The 20,274-nt window shown below is 38.3% G+C and overlaps 1 long non-coding RNA gene across 2 annotated transcripts in view; it reads left to right on the top strand.

The window, feature by feature from the left end:
• LOC144588557 (uncharacterized) overlaps window positions 1-13,020 on the top strand; it is a 57,119-nt gene extending 44,099 nt beyond the window's left edge. For both annotated transcript variants that reach the window (XR_013544169.1, XR_013544170.1), the window contains exon 2: window positions 1,997-13,020. This is a non-coding gene — a long non-coding RNA (uncharacterized LOC144588557). The remainder of the gene's footprint in view (window positions 1-1,996) is intronic.
• Window positions 13,021-20,274: the final 7,254 nt, after the last annotated feature.

The following is a 20,274-nucleotide window of genomic DNA, read 5'->3' as shown; positions in this document are numbered from 1 at the left end:
TTTGTAGCAGAAAGAGAGGAAAACACCTAGGAACATATCCACAAACAGAAGAGCATGCCTCGATGGAAATTACCTGGAGGGCAACCATGTCCTGCAGAAAATTACTATCCCACTGACCCACTCCTGAGAATATCTGCACTGGGGAAGATCTTAAACCAACTGGGAACTGAAAAGGTGCTAGGGTCAGGGCTCAGAGTCCATTGATGTATACACATGGAATGAAGGAAGTACTCCCACCTTCTTCTTTCATACCAGTAAGAACTTATGACATCCGTCTCATGGAAGGGCTTGAGGGGGGGCTACATGGTGCCATTGCTGAAGCATACTAGTAGAAAAACAATGCAACAATTAATGTGTTCATACTGCAGTACTGCAGTAAAAACTCTGCTCACAACACAGGTTCAGTCTGAGGTGGCCGGCTCAAGGTTAACTCAGCCTTCTATCCTTCTCAGGTCAGTAAATTGAATACCCAGTTGGGGTGGGGGGGGGAATGTGTGGCCTGCATAATTAAATTGCAAACCACCCAGAGAGTGCTTTAAGCACTATGAGGTAGTATATAAGCAGAACACTTTGCTTAATTTGCATAATAAGGGGAAAGCCACATTAATTTGCACAATATAAAAATACATAATTTGCAAATCAGGCTGCCTTGTAGCATTATGCAAAATATGCAAATCAGGCTGGTCAGATTTGAATACTACTAAGAGATCTGTGGCTCTGGCTCAGGAACTACAGTCCCTTCTCATTAATTGTGTGTCGGTGTTCTTCACAAAGCAAAATACTAAAGTTCCACAAACTTATTACTTAACCTGCTCCATTTCCGTGTTGCTTATCAAATTTTGAAACAACAATAACAATAGAAATAGCTCTACCTGATCACCACCCCAGTGAATTCTAATGGCAGAGTATTTTAAATGTATTAGAAAGGATACAACTGGGTAAATGATTTATTGTGTTCTTTCAAGAAGAGTATAGATGTTAATTTTTTGCTTGGCAACTTTTTTTTTGTCTTAAGCACAGAATATAACTTGCTAATTCTTTCATAAGAGAAAGAGTCCAATTTGGCTCTTCATTTTATGGCATTTGATAGTATTTCTTTTATCTAGAGTGCATTTTTCACACGTGTGCGAAAAGGCTTTGTGATTATGGCATAGTTTTCTTTGATGTGACATATTCATTCAGGAGACTGTGTTGGAGAAATTGTTGACTGCCCAAGACTATAGAACACTACATCTCCCATAATTCCCAGCCATCACAGCCAGTGCAGTCTAATCTAGAAATTTGAAGATGGAGTCCAACACACCTGGAGCTTACCATGCTGGCAAAGGCTGACACAAAATGTAGCAACAACAGAATGTGTATGTCTGAATGAAGCTTCTTGTTTTCTTTCCCACCTGGCTACATGCCCACTTACAGAAAAGGAAGAAGCAGTTCCAACAATTCTGCATGGCATTCAGATTATCATCTGCAGAATGGTTGTTTAAAATTTCCTTTGGGTACAGTGTACAAAGTTGTGGTCCTACGTGCATTTACTGAAACTGACATGGTGTACTCTAGAGAAATGTGCTTAAGGGACTTAAACAGCATAGTTGATCAAATCTGTTAACATATTAACATCTCCATTCCGCCTGTGGGGTAGACAAGCTACTCCTTTGTGATAAAAACTGAATGTGGTTTTGAATGATGCAAAATGACACAACATAAACACTGTTAATTCAGTCAAAATATTTCGAACACACCAAGCTATCGTCCCTCCTACATACAACCTTTTGCTGTACTCCCAAAATAGTCAGATTTTTCTTTGCATAAACACACACACACACACACATCAACGAGTCTTAGAAAATAAAATTACTGGATTTGGCTTTATCTTTTCTGACTTGTACACTAAAAGACCTTGATATGGCTAAGCAGCCGACTGTTCTTCAGAAATGATTCTTCCTTGAGGCTTCAGAATACACAACAAGGCTCATTTCTTTCTTTCCTTTATTTTCAGAATCAAAAAAGGACTGCTGGACCTGCTGCCACCTTATGGGAGAGAAGGGGAGTCTTCTTTTAAAAGGCCAAAAACGGAACAACACAGAATGGCTGATTCTGATCCTTTTTAAGTTACTTATCATTGCCTCATGGGAAACCTAGTAGTTTCAAATACAAAACGTCATCTTGTCTATATCCCTTACCAGTTTAATAACAAGCATTTTTAAAGAAAAGCATAAATGGTGGCACTGCAATACTTATTTCTGCATAGTTTTCAAAACTATGGTTTTCAAAGGTGTTTTAACAAAAAAAATAAATAAATAATTGTGCAGGTACTAGAGATGATTTTTTTAAAAAAAATGCACAAGAATGATACTTTAAACAAGAGGGAATGCTGCAAAGAGCTCATACATTTTCCCCCTTTTTTGAAAAATTATATATACACTTGGTGAGTCTGTAATTCTGATATTGGCATATGGACAAGATAGTGACTCCTTACGTAGTCAAATCTGTTGGGACGTCCTTGCCTGGAATATTTTATTTTTAGATAAATTAAAGTGATTAGCTGCCTTTGCTTTGATTCTCCCTCATTGGGAAAAGGATGGAGTATAAATAAAATGAACAAATTAGTGAAAGAAGGAAGGAATTTTGGAGACTCTGAAAGTATCAGTGGTTGCTCAGTGCACTCTAGAAATCAGGTAGACAATAAGTTGTATCACTTATACTGTATGTTCAAACTGTATAATCATAAATAACTATAAACACTATGAGATACCACACATCTCCTGTGGTCCCCTTCCACAGACAGACTCAAGCCCAGTTCGTTGCTGTGATCTTGAAACATCTCACAATTTGCAATATTGGAGCGTACCTTTACCTAGCAATAGGCATCCATCAGTCCATCGTCCAGTGTCCAATTGTCTGGGCCAAATATTCCCTACTGCTAGTCCCCCAACCTCACTTGACAGCTATGTATGTGTAGAAATCTGGAAATGTTTCATAAGCCTGATGTCTCTGAAATGAGAGGGTTTGGTTCAACGGGTTAGAGCACTTGGCTGTGGAGCAAAGCGCCAGGGTTTGGGATCCTTAGCGTGTCTCCTGGAGAAGGGGCCAGTTGGGATGACCCAGAGATTATGCTCTACTACTTGTCTAGAGTCTTGGGCAGTTGCAGAGTGCCACCAACAGGAAGGACTAAGTACCTTCTGAGCATTTTATACTCAGGGACTATATAAGGAGGATCACTGTAAGTCAGAACTAACTTGAGGGCAAGTTCTTAAATAAATTACTGTATCTAGTACTTTGCGAGACAGTATTTGAGCAGTTCAGTTATGATTAGCAAGGTGTCATCCAAATATTTACTACTCTGTGAACAGATACCTTTTCTCCCACTTATTTTCCTCCTACTGCCCTAAGAATGTTGCATTCTCATATGAATACAATTAGAAACTGTGAGGTGATATCATTTTTAATTTGTTTTACCATTATCTCTTGTGGTTTTCTGTAAAGTTTCTGGCCCAGAGATTCATTAAAAAACAACAACAAATCAAATGTAGCAAGATTACTGCCAAGCTCCAAAAGCTTGTTGGCAGATAATATATCACTTTAGTTGTTATGACTCACAGGTTTCTGCAGGATTATAAATGTAGGCTATTTGTCTGTAATTATGGAGCTAGCTATATGCAAAACAACTGCAAAGCTGTGTTAGCAAATGAGAAAATATGTTTTTTGCCACGTTTCAATAAGACTAAGCAATTCACAACTTCATTTAATTCCTTGGGGGAAAGAATGTGCAGAAGGTAGAGACTAGTTTAATTAGAAGCATGCCAGCAGGCCCCAATCAAAACTAAAATCTCACACTTGAGACAAGCATACCAAAATGTGTGCATAAGTGAAGCCATCACTTTGATGCGTCATGGGTATTTTAAAAATGGCTGTCTCTTTTTTAAAAAAATGTCACCTAACACACTGCTGGAAAGCATGTTTAAAGGTGTATTCCTACATGGTTCCGACTATACTGTAGTTGCCTCACCTGTCCAGTGCCTAAAGGGCAATTTAGAAAGCAGAGCCTCTAGCTTTTTCCTTGCAGGGCTCCAGCCCTCAACAATGCTGAAGAAGGCATAGTGAACTGGTGCCAATAGCTTCTTCCCTAGGTACCTGACACAGGACTTAGAGGGGAAGTCAAAGGGACTCCATGGACATGTGATATGTATCATACTGTCCTAAAGGTTTAGCATATAGGGCTAAATCCAGTTGTTGTTCCCAGTTAGAATAGATGTGGACATGCTGAATATATGGGACTTGTTAAATCAACTTAAATCACTAAAATAACTTCATTTGATACAGTGGGGTTACTCTGGTTAGGACCAGTAACTGCATTCAGTTCATAAGAGAATGAAGTCTCAAAGGTTTGGGGAAATCTTCTAGACAAATCCTGAATCTTGTACTCAGTTGTTTGATCTGCCCTTAAGAACTACTATAGGGAACTTAACAATATGATTAAGCCATAGGAACATTTCTGTAAAAAATTTGACTAAAAAAAAGCTTACTAGACAAACAGTAACTTTTGTATAAAGATGCTTAAAAATTATGCATTTCGTATTTAATTTATGTAATTAGTTGTACCTTTTTAAATGTCCACATTTTATTTCATTGTGTACAAAATCAAAAAGAATGTGATTGCAGATTGTTATATGAGGCAAGCAGATGCAAAACAATGAAAAGGAGGAGATATAAAGGGGAAAGAAATAGTACCAGAACCAGTTATACATGATGAGGAAGTCATGTGTGCAATGAACCAACTGCCAAATAACAAAGCTCCAGGGGTCAATAACATTTGTCTAGAATTGCTGAGACCAGTACCAATGGCAGTGATTAGAGTCTCATGCCAGAAAATTTGGGAAACCAACACATGGCCACAAAACTGAAAACAATCAGTGTTTATTCTGTTACCAAAAAAGGGAAATTCAAAGGATTGTTCTAACTACTGCATGACTGCTCTAATCTCTCATGCACTAAGATTTTACTGAAAATTGTACAACAATGCCCGGAACCAATCATTGAAAGGTAATTGCCATGTGTCCAAGTTGGTTCTTTTGGGGCCATGGTACTCATGATCACATTGCAAATATTCAATGGATAATGGGAAAATGTTATGAGCATCAAAACAACATCTACAAGTGCTTCATCAATTATAGGAAAGCTTTTGACTGTGTTGACCATGACAAATTATGGAAAACCCTAGAAGATCTTGGGGTGCTGTTACATTTGGTGATGTTGGTTAAATCACTGTGTGAAAACCAGGAAGCCATTGTACAAACTCGGTATGGAGACACTGATTGGTTTAAGATCGAGAAAGGTGTGCAACAAAGTTGCAGCCTGTCACCTTTTTTATTCAACTTGAATGCTGAAATGATAATCAGAAAGTTAGAGTTAGAAGAATAAAAAATTGGGGTAAAAATTGATGGAGGAAACATCAACAACTTTCGATATGCAGATGATACAACGTTCCTCTTAGAAACCCAGGAAGGTCTAAAACACCTGATTGTGAAACTCAAAGAAGAAAGTGAGAAGTTTGGCCTTTTTTTGAATATTATTGAATATACTTTGAATATACAAACTCATGACAGCTGCAAAGAATTGAAACATCAAAATTGTAATTGGTGGAGAGGAGGTTGAATGAGTGGAAGAATTAATCTTTTTAGGTTCACTGGTCAATCAAAACAGCAATTGCAGCCAAGAAATAAAATGTTGAATCATGCTAAGTCAAATAGCAATGATAAGTATGAATCAAATATGGAAAAGTAAAGGTGTCAGTTTGACGATCAAGTGCAAATTATGTAGTTCGCACCATCGTGTTCCCCATAACTACATATGGCTGTGAAAGTTGGATGATGAAGAAGATGGGCAGAAGCAAAATGGATTTTTCTGAGCTATGGTGTTGGAGGAGGCACTTGCAAATTCCTTGGATTGCAAAGATAACAAATAAAGAAATGCTGAAGTGCATAAAACCAGACATGTCACTGGAAAGCAAAATAACAAAACTTAGACTTAGTTATTTGGGCTATGTCATGTGATCAACATCATTGGAGAAATATGTTATGCTCAGAATGGTCAGTGGTAAAAGATGACAAGGACACCGGAGAATGCGTTGGTTTGATATGAAGAAAGCAGACACTGAGCAAATATAAAGCAGCTGAAAGAAGCTGAGAGAACCTGTACAAAATCAGAAATCATGGAGAGAACTGGCTCATGAAATTGCAAAGGGACAGATATGACTGAATGAATAATTTGATTCAATAGAATAATAAATGTATTTCTAGTTACATAAATCCCCTTAATGAAAAATTAAAATGTCGGTTTTACACTTCAGAGGGAAAAGGCGTAAGGATACCACATACATCTTTGAACTAGTATCTTACAAACATTTAGTAAGTGTGTATTGATGGTGGTTATTAGAAATCCATTACAGAAAATATTAATAAAAGCACCCAGTATGTTGAACAGAAGTATTCATTCATCAGCAAATTGAGAAGTTAAAATATAGCAAAGAACGCAAAGATGTTTGTGTAGCAAAGAATTTGGCTTGAAAAGTATCATTTCTCCTCCTCCCTCACATGCTGTCTTCACGCCATTTTAAAGTCTTACAAACAATCTGCATATTCAATACTATTCTGAAAATAAGACTTAGAACTGTATCATAGTACGTGGTAAAGATCTTTTAAAATTATTGCATGGCATACTTGATACAGCAAGTTTTGTTTCTATATCATGTTACAGACCTACTTCCTCAGACAGCAACACTATATTGCATGCAGAGATTTACATAATTTTCTTAAAGAGCTAACTCCACTTCTGATTTTATGTATCCAATATACCACAGCACCTTTTTTGTAGTGCTTAACAGTGCAATCCCATACACAACTATTTGGAAGTAAGTCTTACTGAATTCAATGGAATTAATTCTCATGAAGGATATTTTAAAGATTTTAGCCTCACATCTTTGGTTGTATTCTTCTATGTTCTCTTTCATCTCAAAAGGTAGGACAGCTGAGTGTCCTTCTTCTCCTTATATTTTGTTCACCTGTGGATTTTAACATGAAAAATGATATGGGTCAGTAAATTTTGCCAACAACAGGTTAGAGGGTGAAGAATTTTTAGGCAGGCAGGCAATTTTTTGTCTACAACTATGTACCCTTGCCTGGATAGCCCAATGAGTTAGGAGTTTGGCTGGGAATTTGATTCCCCACTGTGCATTCTAGAAGAGCCAGACTGTGTGGCCGTGGACACAGGCCTAGGATGCCTCTGGAAGAAGGGAATGGACAAATTACTTCTGAGTACTCATTATCTAGAAAACCCTGGAAAGGGTTACCATAAATCAGAATTGACTTGGTGGCGCACAATTATTATTATTACGGACCCTTAGTGGAGAAGACAAGATGATATTTCATACAATCAGAGGTGACTGTTCGATATTTACCATTCAAAGTGACTGCAAACCATATTTATGTATGCCTGTTCTAAAATCTTAGAGCCAGTTAACACAATTACCGTAGGCAGTGTGAGCAAAGTGTTCCCTACAGATTAGACATGGCCCTCAGACACACACACAACCCCATAGATCCAACAAAATTTTAGTGTCATGTAGCCTGTTGTACTGTCTGTGAGGCACAAACGTCCATTTGGGCCGCTTCTCCCTGCACAGATCTAACCGAGGCACATTGGTGCTTCTTTTTCAAAATTGGAAACGGTTAGCCAGCCATTTCCTATTTTGGAAAATAAAAGGTCTCTATAGCCCTAAATCCTGTGTGCATGAGTAAAAAATGGCCTATAATTCCTAATTGTCCCTCTCCCCTGAGGGTGCTATTGTGATTTGTCCTCTCCCTAAATTGAAGGCATTTGGGTGTGTTTATGTTAAGGACATTATCATTTTGAAAGTTTGGAGAGTGGGAGGAATCTTCTCCATTCCCAGGGGATGAATAAAGACCCTTGGCTTCTGGAAGTTAATTGTCTATATTCTATGGGGTATTAACCTTATCCTACGCATGTTTATTTATTTTTTATTGGTTTATATCCTGCCTTTCCTCCAATGAACTCAAAATGATGTACACTCTACTTGTCCATCCCTGATTTTTACTGCAGAATTTAGAAGATTACCTGGTTGAGAGATACCTACTTGGTCAAAGGCTAGGCAAAGAGTGGAATTTGAACATGGATCTCCCAAATCAGGGTCCAGTATTCTAACTACTATGCTTACTGGCTGTCCGTTCAGTTGTTTGCTAAGGTGTTTCAGAACCGTGCACATTTAGGATCACTGTACAATAAAAAGAGTATTAGAAAGCTGATATCAGCATGAAAATGGGCAATACGAAAGGATTGGAGCAATTATTTTGGATGGAAAGGTTTAAGGCTCTTGACATAGAAAGCAAGTAGGGATGACAAGACAAAGGACTTATACTATTATGTATCATGTGGAAAAAATGAATAAGGAGATTTTTTTAAATCTCAGTGATACAAAAACCATTAAGATAGTAGTTGACCATTTTAAGAGTTAGCATGGTACACAGTTCAGTTTTGCATAAATGATTGTGCTTTTTGTTGTGCAACTAGTTGTGTGACAGGTTGTGAGACTGTACAACTGTTTGTAACCTCCTGTACAATTTATTACACACTGATTTCATTCAGCACAAAGGAACTATAGCGGGAATTTTCACTCCATCATCATTATGTTGGACCTATTCCAGTTGCTACTGATCATGACATTTTTGCATTATCTCCAGTTTCTTGTTATGTGCCATCAAGTTTGAACTGACTTACAGCAATTTGAATAGGGCGTTCAAAGGAAGTGAGATATTTAAGGAGTGGTTTTACCAGTTTTGCACCATCAGTGAGTTTCCATGGCTAAGCAGGGATTCAGACCCAGGCCTCCTGAGTCCTAGTCCATCACTCTATCCACTTCACCACATGGGGTATCATTCTTTCAAGCACTGAAAGGAATATGCTTCTTTTCTCTGTACCAACTGTGAGTGATCATGGTGCTATTTACTCCTATCCTTCTTGCAAGCATACTCAAGGGATCAGGGTTGGTTGCTTTGAGAAGAGAACTCTGTACCAGATAGGTTTTTGGTCTCATAGCTGATTTTATGTTCATCCGTCGACTTACTTCATTTTCCCATGTCTGCACACAGGAATGCATTCTTCTGATTAAACACTATTAATATAAATCAGAAATGTGAGGGACATAAAATTTAAGGACAATTTCTTGGAAAACAGACAGAACAATCATTCTACACTTTTTCTAAATACTCTGGAGAAATTAAAATGTACAGAACCATAATGCTTCACAGCCCACAAACAGATTTTAGGCCACTGGCTATAAGCAAGTTTGGAGTGGATTGTTTGGCACTGAGAAGAAATACATTTATGTACCGCATTAAGGAAATCTATAAAATTAAATGAAGCTTGGACGCTCTCCTGCTTCAAAATAACAGCTTGCAGGAAATCCTTGGGGCAAAATACCACTAAATCTCCAAAGAGCCTAACTGAGTCACAGGTATTTTATAATAACCTAGCAAAATTCTCTCTTAATATTCTCTGCATATTAATTATGAACAAGGTGACCCATTTTCCCTCAAGAAATTAATTTTTTTCTTTCTTACCTGTGTATGTTTTAACTGTTTAACCATTCTGGCTGTTTAGGTTAAGGACATTATCATTTTGAAAGTAATCACATCAAAATGGTAATTAAACAGAAGGCAGATATTGTAAATCCATCATTTAAAACTGACTTATTCATCAATCTTTTTTTCCAGTTTCACTCTGGCAAGTAGCACATCATCTAACAACAGATTTTCCCCTCTGATGCATACTCTTTGGTAGGATAAACACACTCTAATGTACCTTCCAAGGCCCCAGACTTCTGCTTCTCTAGAAAAACTTTTACTGGTTGGACAGCACAGCAATTTAGGTATCTGGCCGCAGAGCCAGAGATTGGGAGTTCGATTCTCCACTGTGCTTCCAGGGATAAGAGCCAGCCTATGTGGCCTTGGGCAAGCTGCACAGTTCCAGAGTGCACCCAGAAGAACAGAATGGTAAACCATTTGCGTATTCTCTACTTGGAAAACCCAAAAAAGGGTCTCCATAAGTCAAAATTGACTTGACTGAGTGCTAAATGGATACTGAAGGAATACACCTGAGAGGTTTGTGGTATTATACAGCTCACCCAAGGCCACACAGGCAGGCTGTTCTCCTGGGAGGCACATTTACAAATAAACTCCTGATTCTGTACTCAGATACCCAACTCACTGAGCTATCCAGCCAAAAGGAACTGTAAAATCAAAGTAATCAAGCTGAATCACTGAATTAAGAAGAATCCGGTTTTTCAGAATTTTCATCTCACTGCAAAGCTGTAATAATTGGCACAATTGAACAACATGCCACATTCACAAACCACACAAAGGTCAAGCTGGTTCTCTCGTGGAATATAATGCGGCAGCCATCTCAGGCAGCTGATTTTAGCTGGCAAGCAAGGGTAGGAGATTAATATTTTAATTTTTTTGTTTGTGATAGTATTTTCTATTTCCTTCCAAGAGGGGGAGCAAGGTTCTTATCAGATTTCTTGCTGCATGTGCAAAAAGATCATGATTGGTTTGAGTATGGCACATCATGACCATATGGGTAGCCAAATATCTTGGGCTAGCCCTGACAGAATTTTTGTTCATCCCATTTCTGACTTGTGGTACAGTACACTCCAGTACACTAACTGATTGTGGTATATATCTTACAACAGTAATAGCAGCAAACCAGGAAAGATGGTGCCAACTCCTCATTCTCTGAGGTGCTTCTTCTTTTTGGTTTCCTGTTCTGGCATTACAAAGAAGTTGCCATATAATAGCACCTATAAAGTTCCTGCTGAAGAGATCAATGTATTAGACATTGCCAGGCTGGGTTGATCTGTCATCCTTCCTTCTGACAAGGAGACTAAAGCTCTGTCATGGGATTTGTAGACAGTACAGCGGTCTTTCAGCACGGTTTCATAGCACTATTTCACTGGGGGCAAATGGCTACCATTTCCAAAGATATTTCCTGCATTTCTCATTCTTTGTAACAGCTTTGTACCTGAGAGTGTGGGAAAGCTAGAAGCCATTAGAATTGCTTTCTAAGTTGTATGGTTTGGCTGTATAAATGAACCAGAAAAGGTGGGACAGGTCTTTATGTTTTTACTCTGATATTTGTGAACACCAAACTAGCTGTTGCTAATTACCCTACCTGGTAAATCACTTGATTGTTACAGAAGATACAGGGCTCATCCAAACAGACCACTTATTCTGCCCTTGTGGTAATGTTGGTGTTGCTTCTTAGCAACATAGATTTTCTTTGGCTTTCTGTCCATACTTACTGCTAAACTGCAGTTCTTAAAGAACTTTCTTAAAGAAATAATCTTTTAAAGAAACCATTCCAACACATTTCAAGAAGCCCGAGGAAATGGTTTTAAAAAATAATAATTTGTGCTGGATTTTATTTTTTTTAACAAGTAGATTAGTGCTGGCATTGAACACTTCAAAACTGAGCTCTTTGCTGAGGAAGCTCACTGCTAATTCACTTTGGAGATCAGCTGTCTTTCAAAATAACTCTTTCAAAAACGTTAAGGAAAGCCCTTCAAAATGACATTCTGTGCTGTCTTTTGTTGTTTTGTGGATTAGTGCTAACATGGAAAGCTTGGGATTCAAGAAGCTTTTGCTACCCAAACTTTGCCCCCAATACAAAGTGAAAGAAACAAAACTAACAGGAACTGGTTTTTAAAAACCCAGAATACCAAGATTTTTATCATTCATTATTGTTGTACCATTTTAAGCCCTGCTTTATGTGAACAATACCATGCAGGTATAGGGACGTGCAGGGAAACAAGTACTTTTTACTTTACTTTTACTTTAATTTGATTTACACCCCGCCCCTCTAGACCAGGTCTACTCGGGGCGGCTTACATACATAAAAACACAACAAACAGTATCTTAAAACATTAAAATATCATTTTTAAAAAACAATTATATAAAAATTATATAAAATTGACAAGATGGAAAGATTAAAGAAAAAGTAAAAACAGTTTAATTGACTGGAGGGAAAGCCTGCTTGAAAAACCATGTTTTCAAATGGCTTTTAAAAACATCCAGCGAGGGTGCCAGACGAATTTCCGTAGGGAGGCTGTTCCAAAGCTGAGGGGCCACTGCCGAGAAGGCCCGGTTTCTTGTTCTTTCTTTCCGGGTCTCTCTTGATGTTAGGCCCCTCAGCCTTCCCTGCTGGCTTTGTCAGGTGATTCGGGTAGCACTAGGTGGGAGAAGACGCTCTGCCACCTAGTACTCCGTCTGGATGAGACCACAGAAAATAGCTTGCATAAAACTGCTGGGTAGCTCAGTGGTTTAGGTCCCTGGATGCAGAGCCAGAGGCTGGGAGTTTGGTTCCCCACTGTGCCTCCCTGACAGGGACTGGACACAGTGATCTATAGGCTCCCTTCATACTCTGCAGTTCTTTAATGATGATGATGATGATTACCATTTCTGTGGCTGTTCCTGGGGTTTTACCATTAGCAGTGTGGTCCAGAAAACAGTTCAAGGGCTAAAGAGTTTTGTCTCTTGATTTCCTTAGAATAACAAATAAGGGAGCTTTTTAAAAAGACCTCCCAGATACTAAATATTTAATGAGTTGTTATTTGCTTACATTTGTATTTTCTTAGACTTCTTTTGTTAAATTTATTTGAAAATACTCATATATAAATAAATAGCACAATCTACTGAATTCCTTGTAGCTTAACAATAACCAGTTTTTTTTGTTTCCAGCTCCTTTCTAAGGAAAGTCTTGATGTCAGTCAATTCTACACAGTACATGAACCAGCGTGAGATTCCCAGGCGATTTTGTGGGTTTGCGGGTGTTTTTATTATTATTTTTTGGTAGAATGTGGCGGTCAATGGACAGCTCACTATTCCAAATTGCAACTTACCACCATGTAGATATAACTATTTATAATCAGTTGTTCATATCACCCTATAAAAATATAGAAAGAAATAATATCCTTATAACTATCAAAGGCTAACCCCCTGAGCTACATTTCCATACACACTACATATTTTATTCATCCCACTTGAGAGCTGTATACACAAACGCACATCAATGCACACATTTTGGTTATCAAATCAAGTGCTTTGAAAAGAACAGAGAAGCTTATGTGTGCAAAAATCCGCATGAGCACATGAGTACATGCAAATTTCTAAACTAATATGTCTTTGTGTACAATATAGCATATTACAGTTTTACTAGTCTTAATGTGCAAAACTGCTACACAGACTGGCTTGACATGGCAACTTTACTGCAGGCTTCATCACTTGCCATAACCTCTCTTCCTTCACAGGAGAGTCATTGTGCCCCCCGCCCACCCTTTTAAACTCACAAATACTCAAATCACTCTGCTCCCACTGGTCCTGTGAATAATCTGCCTGGATTAAAATGAAAATGTCAGTGACTTTTTGTTTCATGTTGATGTTTATCCTTCATGCTTGGCCCTTAGGATAATTTGGTCTAGTTCATTTCCCTGGAATCGAATACATTCCAGTAAAGGCAGATCATTGTATCTGCTCTTTTACATGAACTATTTCCTCACTAGAAGGAGATGTCTGACTTAATTTATAGTCCTGCATTATAATGCAAATGCATTTAGAATTAAACAGATACAAATTAATAACCTTTCTAGTGGTACCAAAGACTGCTATAAATTATAGAAGGAGTAGAGGCTAGGTCAAAACTGTTTCTGCAGAGGAAACAACCTACATGTTCATACCAATGGAGATGAATTACACAGCTACCTTAACTAATTACTTTTTCCCCCAGTTATCATTATAAGATGTGTCATGCCTAAAGAAAACGTGTCTACTCAGGAGATTAGATAGGTAAGCACAAGGAATTTTGCAATAACATATTTATTGATGTGTGTTATAGCATTGCCTTATCTGAGAGAGTAAGTCCATATGGCCATCTGTTCCTTCACATCCTGTCTCACAAACTTGCAGCTCAGCAAACAGAAAAAAATACTCCTTGCTTCTTGGTATAGGATGAAAAGCAGGAGTGGGAAAATCACTTGGCCACAGTCTGCACACCACCTTCAAAGGTGTCTTTGTAGATTCCAGAATACCTAAAGCTCCCCACAATGTAACAGGGGGTGCAACAAAAATTATACCTCCACAAAGGTATAGAGTGGCCATTCTCTTCTAAACCAAGGTACTCTGTACCCTTTATTTGAAATATTTGCAGTATATTATTAATTCTTCCAAGACAAAATAACACCTCACAAGATGGTGTGGATCCCCATCCACATTTTTTTAAAAAAATCCTGCTACTAGATGATAGGAATAAAAACAGCAACAAAAGTAACGGGCTTGCCAAAAAGGCCAGTGCCCACCCAGTCACCCCCTCGCTCACCGGTGTGCCCCCCCCAGTCATCCCCTCACTCATTTATCCATTCACCTTCCTCCCTGTCCACCCCTCAGGCACCTGTCCCTATGCCCTCCCACATCGCTTGCCCCTTTCCCTCTCATCCTCCTTCCTCTCTCTTTCTGTTCTGTCTGCTGTCCCCTGACTGTCCTCTCACCCATCCTCCCACCCCTTTGCTCACCCAGCCATCAGGCACCTGTTCACCTAAAGTGTGCATGACTTAAGTCCATTTTTTAAAAAAACAATCCCTCTGCAGTTGGAACAAGCCCTTAGTTTGGGGACTGGCAGAAGGACATTTACATTTTTGGTAGATTTTTGGATAATTGTTAGGAGAACATCAAACAAGTTCTTAGAGGTTTATCGACAGCAAAAATGAGAAATTCCTTTACTGTCTCCTAGATTATGCTGCTGAAATTGGAGAAGATGGATATTTGTGTCTGAAGGGATTCATTCATAGGCTCCAGATCTGGGTCCGGAAACAGATAGCTAAACTAAATATTCAGAGGATATCTCTATTTATGCTGCACCTTCCTCAAGCATTGGGAGTTCTGGTGAACAATCTCGCTGGATCCTGAATGCTGAAAGTTTGCCTTCCTCTTCTACAATTATCCATATGAGTGCATTGTGCTTGAAGAAGAAATTAGTTAATAAAACACTTTATACACTTAACACACTTTATTGCTAATTAGAGATGGCGGTATTCGTGTACGAATACGAATACAAATATCCTTGTGCAGCTGGACTTAACGAGGGTCCGGCCCCCTGGACTGTCCACTCACGTGTTCGCTAATGGTGGTGGCCTCGCTCATCCTTCCAATCATTCCCAGTGCCTCACTCAGCTAGCCACTCCTGGCAATGGGAGGGAGGACAAGTCTTCCTGCACAGCTGCCGAGTTGCTAGATGAGCAGGAAGAGAGTGGCACTCCAGAAGTGAGTGGAAAAATGACCATGGCCACCACCAGATGCATGAGTGGGTGGTCTGGCCCTAGGGGCTGGACCCTGGTTAAGTACAGCTGCATAGGGATTTTCGTATTTGTATACAAATACAAATACCCCCATCTCTAGTGCTAATCTGGAGAAGGGGGAAGGTTGCAACCTACATTTCATCAAAGCTAAGGGCAAATCTCAGTGGCTCAGGACTGCATCCTGCATCCAAAGATTAAATCAGCAATTCCTACCCGTTTATCACACAAGAATTAGCACATTTGATGCAAAATGTGCATGGGAGGGAAGCAAATGAATAATCGGCATAGTACCATTGTTTTCCTGCATAATACTATCTACATAATCAATAACTGTTGTTGGCAATTACTGGACGAAGCAATCATTGTTCTCCTTAGGCAAATTAGCTCATGTAGATGTTGAATGATTGTTTCCTTGTGCCCAAGTGTATTAACGTTTGCCCCTGCCTTTCAGCTTCTTTATTCAGAGTTCTTAATGCCAGAATTTCTGTGGGAAAGGGGGGCCATAGCTCAGAATAGGACACACACCAGCTGTCTTTATGTAAAATGAAGGTACAGGGATGCAAGTAAAGTGTTACATTAGAAAACAATTGATATGAAGAAATGCATAGTCTCAGTGAGGAAGTTTATAACATTTGAACAATTTCATCCCTTACCATGTAATTCACTTCCTAAATTTAGTGTTGTACATTTGTCAGAGTGATAGCTGGTACATGATATCATTGGCCCAGAGATCTAGCACATGCTCATAATGCTATGGTACCATGAAATGGACTGCATTATATCTTCATTCATCTAAAAGTAAAGCAGGCTGGATTATCTTCCTTGACTGCTAGTCAGAAACAGAAATCGTTTAGTCTTTAAGACAATACTTCTCTGTAATGAATGAGCTATGTTTTTTAGATATAAACTGCTTTTCTAGAACTTTCAGCAAATTGTCTTGTTTTGATTAATTTAACCTAAAGGTTTCCTTAAGGTTCTCACTGCTATATTACTAATCATGGTTTCTTAACAAAAAGGAAATAGTGCCATCTATCTGTAATGTTTTTGCTGTTGTTTATATATATATCTGAGATGATGATGATAATTATCTAAATGATATCTGAGATGATGATGATAATTATAAATCAGAATTTGACTTGACAGCACACAATTATATATATATATAAATTATATTATATAAATTATATTATATATAATTATATTATATATATTATATTATATATATAAATTATATATATATATATATATATATCTAAATTGTGTGCTGACAAGTAGTCAAATTCTGATTTATAATCATCATCATCATCATCATCTCAGAACAGCAGAACTGGAAGGGGCCCTATGGATCTTCGACTCCTGCCTCTGTCAAGGAGGCACAGTGAGGAATCAAACTCCCAGCTTCTGGCTCCAGAGCTAGATGCCTAAATCACTAAGCTATCCAGCAGTTCTACAGTGATGATGTTCTACAACAGTTATGATGACATTTTCAGGATTTTCCAGGTAAAGAGTACTCAGAAGTGTACTGAGTATGCCCTGGGAATGTGCAGCTTGCACAAGGCCAGACAAGCTGGTCCTTCTCTGAGGAGTCACAATGGGGAACAGAACTCTCAGCCTCTGGCTCTGCAGCCAGATCTATGTACAGTGGTGCCTCGCAAGACAATTTTAATTCATTCCGCGAAAATCGTTGTCTTGTGAAAAAATCATCTTGCAAGGTTCCCTATGCATCGATCTCAAAAAAAAAGTCTTGTGAAGCATCAGTCTTAAAAAAAGTCTTGCGAAGCACGGTCATAGAAAAAAACATCTTGCGAGGCACCATAATGATCGTAAAAACCAATCATCTTGCGGGCTTTTCGTCTCACGAGGCAATTGTTTAGCGAGACACCACTGTATATAACAACATTATGGTTGTATTGTAATGCATTACAATAGGACCACAATGACCTATTTTTAAGAAGTATTCTTAACATGGGGATTATTTGAGCCTCATAGTATCACTTCATGGTATTAAAGTGTTATAAAATCACACCGACGTTGAGCTGACAGGAATGCCTGAAAACAAAACATTGCAGTTGGTAAATATGACTATTATTGCTATTGGTAAATATGACTATTATGGCAATTACTGGCCAGAATAACTATTTTATTGTTACCCCCGGTACTCCAATGTTTATCTCCTCCATCACTACAATGTGTTAGTCCATTATCCATCATTTTGTATTTGCCTTTGTTGTTCTTATGTGCCATTAAGTTGCTTCCAACTCGTGGCAACCCTAGTGACCTCCGGAGGGCTCTGTTGTCAACTGCGCTGCTCAGCTCTTGCAAACTCAGGTTTTGCAATAAGACCCTCTCCATTGTTTTAAGGCAGATTCTGGATCAAATCTCTTTTGTTTTGTGAGCTTTCTGTACCATTTCTCCCTAACAAATTCTCTGCTGGCATTACTTCACATGTATAAACTGCTGAATCTAAGATTTTCCTTCTTCTAGAGCAGTGGTTCTTAACCTTTGTTACTCGGATGCTTTTGAACTGCAACTCCCAGAAACCCCAGTCAGGACAGCTGGTGGTGAAGGCTTCTGGGAGTTGCAGTCCAAAACTCCTGAGTAACCCAAGGTTAAGAACCAGTGTTCTAGAGCTGCCGGCAGAGAATGTCACTTCCTGCCTCTGACCAAGTAGATACCACTGAATGAGTTTTAATGGTGCAATAAATGGGTTCATCTTAAAGCTGTCACAAAACTCTCAATTGTTTACTATTTTGGGGAAAACAATCAGTGAATACATGGGATGGATGGAGCCTATATATTTACCCCTCCAATAGGTACCAAGGAGAACACGGAAGCCAAATGTTTTCAGGCAGGAGTTCTTACTGAGAACTAACACGCACTGTGGCCATTGAGTCATTCTTGACTCATCTGAATCTATTTCAAAAGAATTCTGGATTCGTAGGCGGCTACTTTTTTCATAATAGTCTCTCCCCCCCCCCAAGAAAGCTGCAACTGCAAATGTCTGTTTGATATGGCTGGAAAATTACTCTTATTATTGGAATGGGAGTGTTAAATTTAGAACGGTGGCTAAATGCCAAATCAGTTAACTAAATTTTGCCTGTCTACCATCTCTTGGCAGTTTTAAACACACACTATTTTCCCCCCACTGGCTCCTGACTATCTTAGTAGTAATGTCTGTAAGTGAAATGAATATGGCAAAAGATTTCTTTTTTTCTATTCATATTCTGCATTTAAGAATCTTGCAAATGCCTTCCACTAGTTAGACTGTGTTAGTTAAACTGTTTTCTAGCTTTGCCAAAGGCCCTTCCAAGTCTAAACCTTTCAGATGCAGAGGGATGCAAAATCCTGGCAAAATTGCTCCTGGGTTGTTTTGCATTTTAGAAGGTATTTCAAAAAACTGAGGAGAATTAGGGGCAATTATTTGCCTGTAGTGGTGGGTTCCTGGAAACAGCAGGCAGCCCATCGATGGCCTTTTGCCCACTCCCACACCAAAACAAGGTTCCCAAAGGAGCCCACAAATAAAGCCTGATGCAGCTCAAGAGGAAAAAAAAAAAACACTTTACCTAGGATCTTCGGTGTAGCCACCTTTATACATTTTCCTGCTAACTCTCTCGCTGTTTGATTATATATCCAATCCCTGTTAGATCTTTTCTGATTATTTGTTGCAGTGATCTCATACCTTTCCCTAAATTCGCTTTTTCATCTTGGTTACATAATAGCTTCTGCACCGAATGATGACTGTCATAATCACTCAGGAGGACGAACTTTTGCAGATCCTTACCATAATTGCACTAGCTGCACCGCTGCCTGTCAAACATAGTGTTTTAGTGGATTTATTGACACATGTTATATCACTACTTCATGCGAACATCTCAGAAACCACTTATGGAAAACTATTTTAAAACTGCAGAACTGAATTTTCTTTATCTTTTATATGTAATTTTGTTAAAGCAAACAGTGACAGATAGATTATCTTAAAAGAACTACATTTTGCTTCCCGTTTCCTTTTTTTATCATGTTAAGGAGATAACCAAATATTCTTTCAACAGGATATGGTTCAGTTTCATTTGTTTTTTAGTAATCCAGAAGCTATTCCTTTGAACTAAGGGCTCGATCCCGCTGCTATTTTACATTGATTCCAGTACTGACTTTTTTACATTGATGTATATTTATGTGGCATATAAATCAGTACGTGTTCACTTTGACTTAATTACTTTGGTGTATTTCAAGTAATTATAACTGGTTTAGGAAGCTACACTGTAATGAATTCATTTTCGATACTGTTTGAGGAGCACTCTTGGTTAAATTTTCTTCAGTTTTCAGGCATCTTTTGGAATGCTTGCATTTTTCTCTTTTTAAAAAATAATACATTTTAAGTAACATATCGATACACCAATACAGTGCTAAAGTTATATATACATTCAATATATATATTGGATGAACAGTGGTGTTCCTGCTCTCCAAAACCCTGCAATAGCCCTCAAAGGCAGTATTTAATACGACAAGGGTGTTCACATTGCCGAAAACAATTCAAAAAGAATCATTTTAAGAACCAAAGTATTGCTAAAAACACCTTCTAGTTAAAAAGTTCAGTTCAGTTTCGCCTTTGTATCATATAACCAGGAATTTATGGATTGATTTAAAATCAATTGACCCAAATCAATTCAAGTGTGGATCTTTTTGCCAGTCTGACCAAGCTCTTAGGTAAAAAAAAAAAAAAATTAAATGTAAACTGAAACCTGAAAATTATGTCATATTTTTAAAAGGTTTGAGCTAAGAATAGCATTATTTTTTTTAATTGTAAGAGCAGGAAGGAGGCACTATACTTCTTGAAAAATGGGTTCTGAATACTAAAGGAT

The sequence above is a fragment of the Pogona vitticeps genome, chromosome 4, assembly GCF_051106095.1.
Source record: "Pogona vitticeps strain Pit_001003342236 chromosome 4, PviZW2.1, whole genome shotgun sequence".
NCBI classification, from domain to species: Eukaryota; Metazoa; Chordata; class Lepidosauria; order Squamata; family Agamidae; genus Pogona; species Pogona vitticeps.
This window is presented reverse-complemented; position numbering and strand designations above follow the sequence as displayed.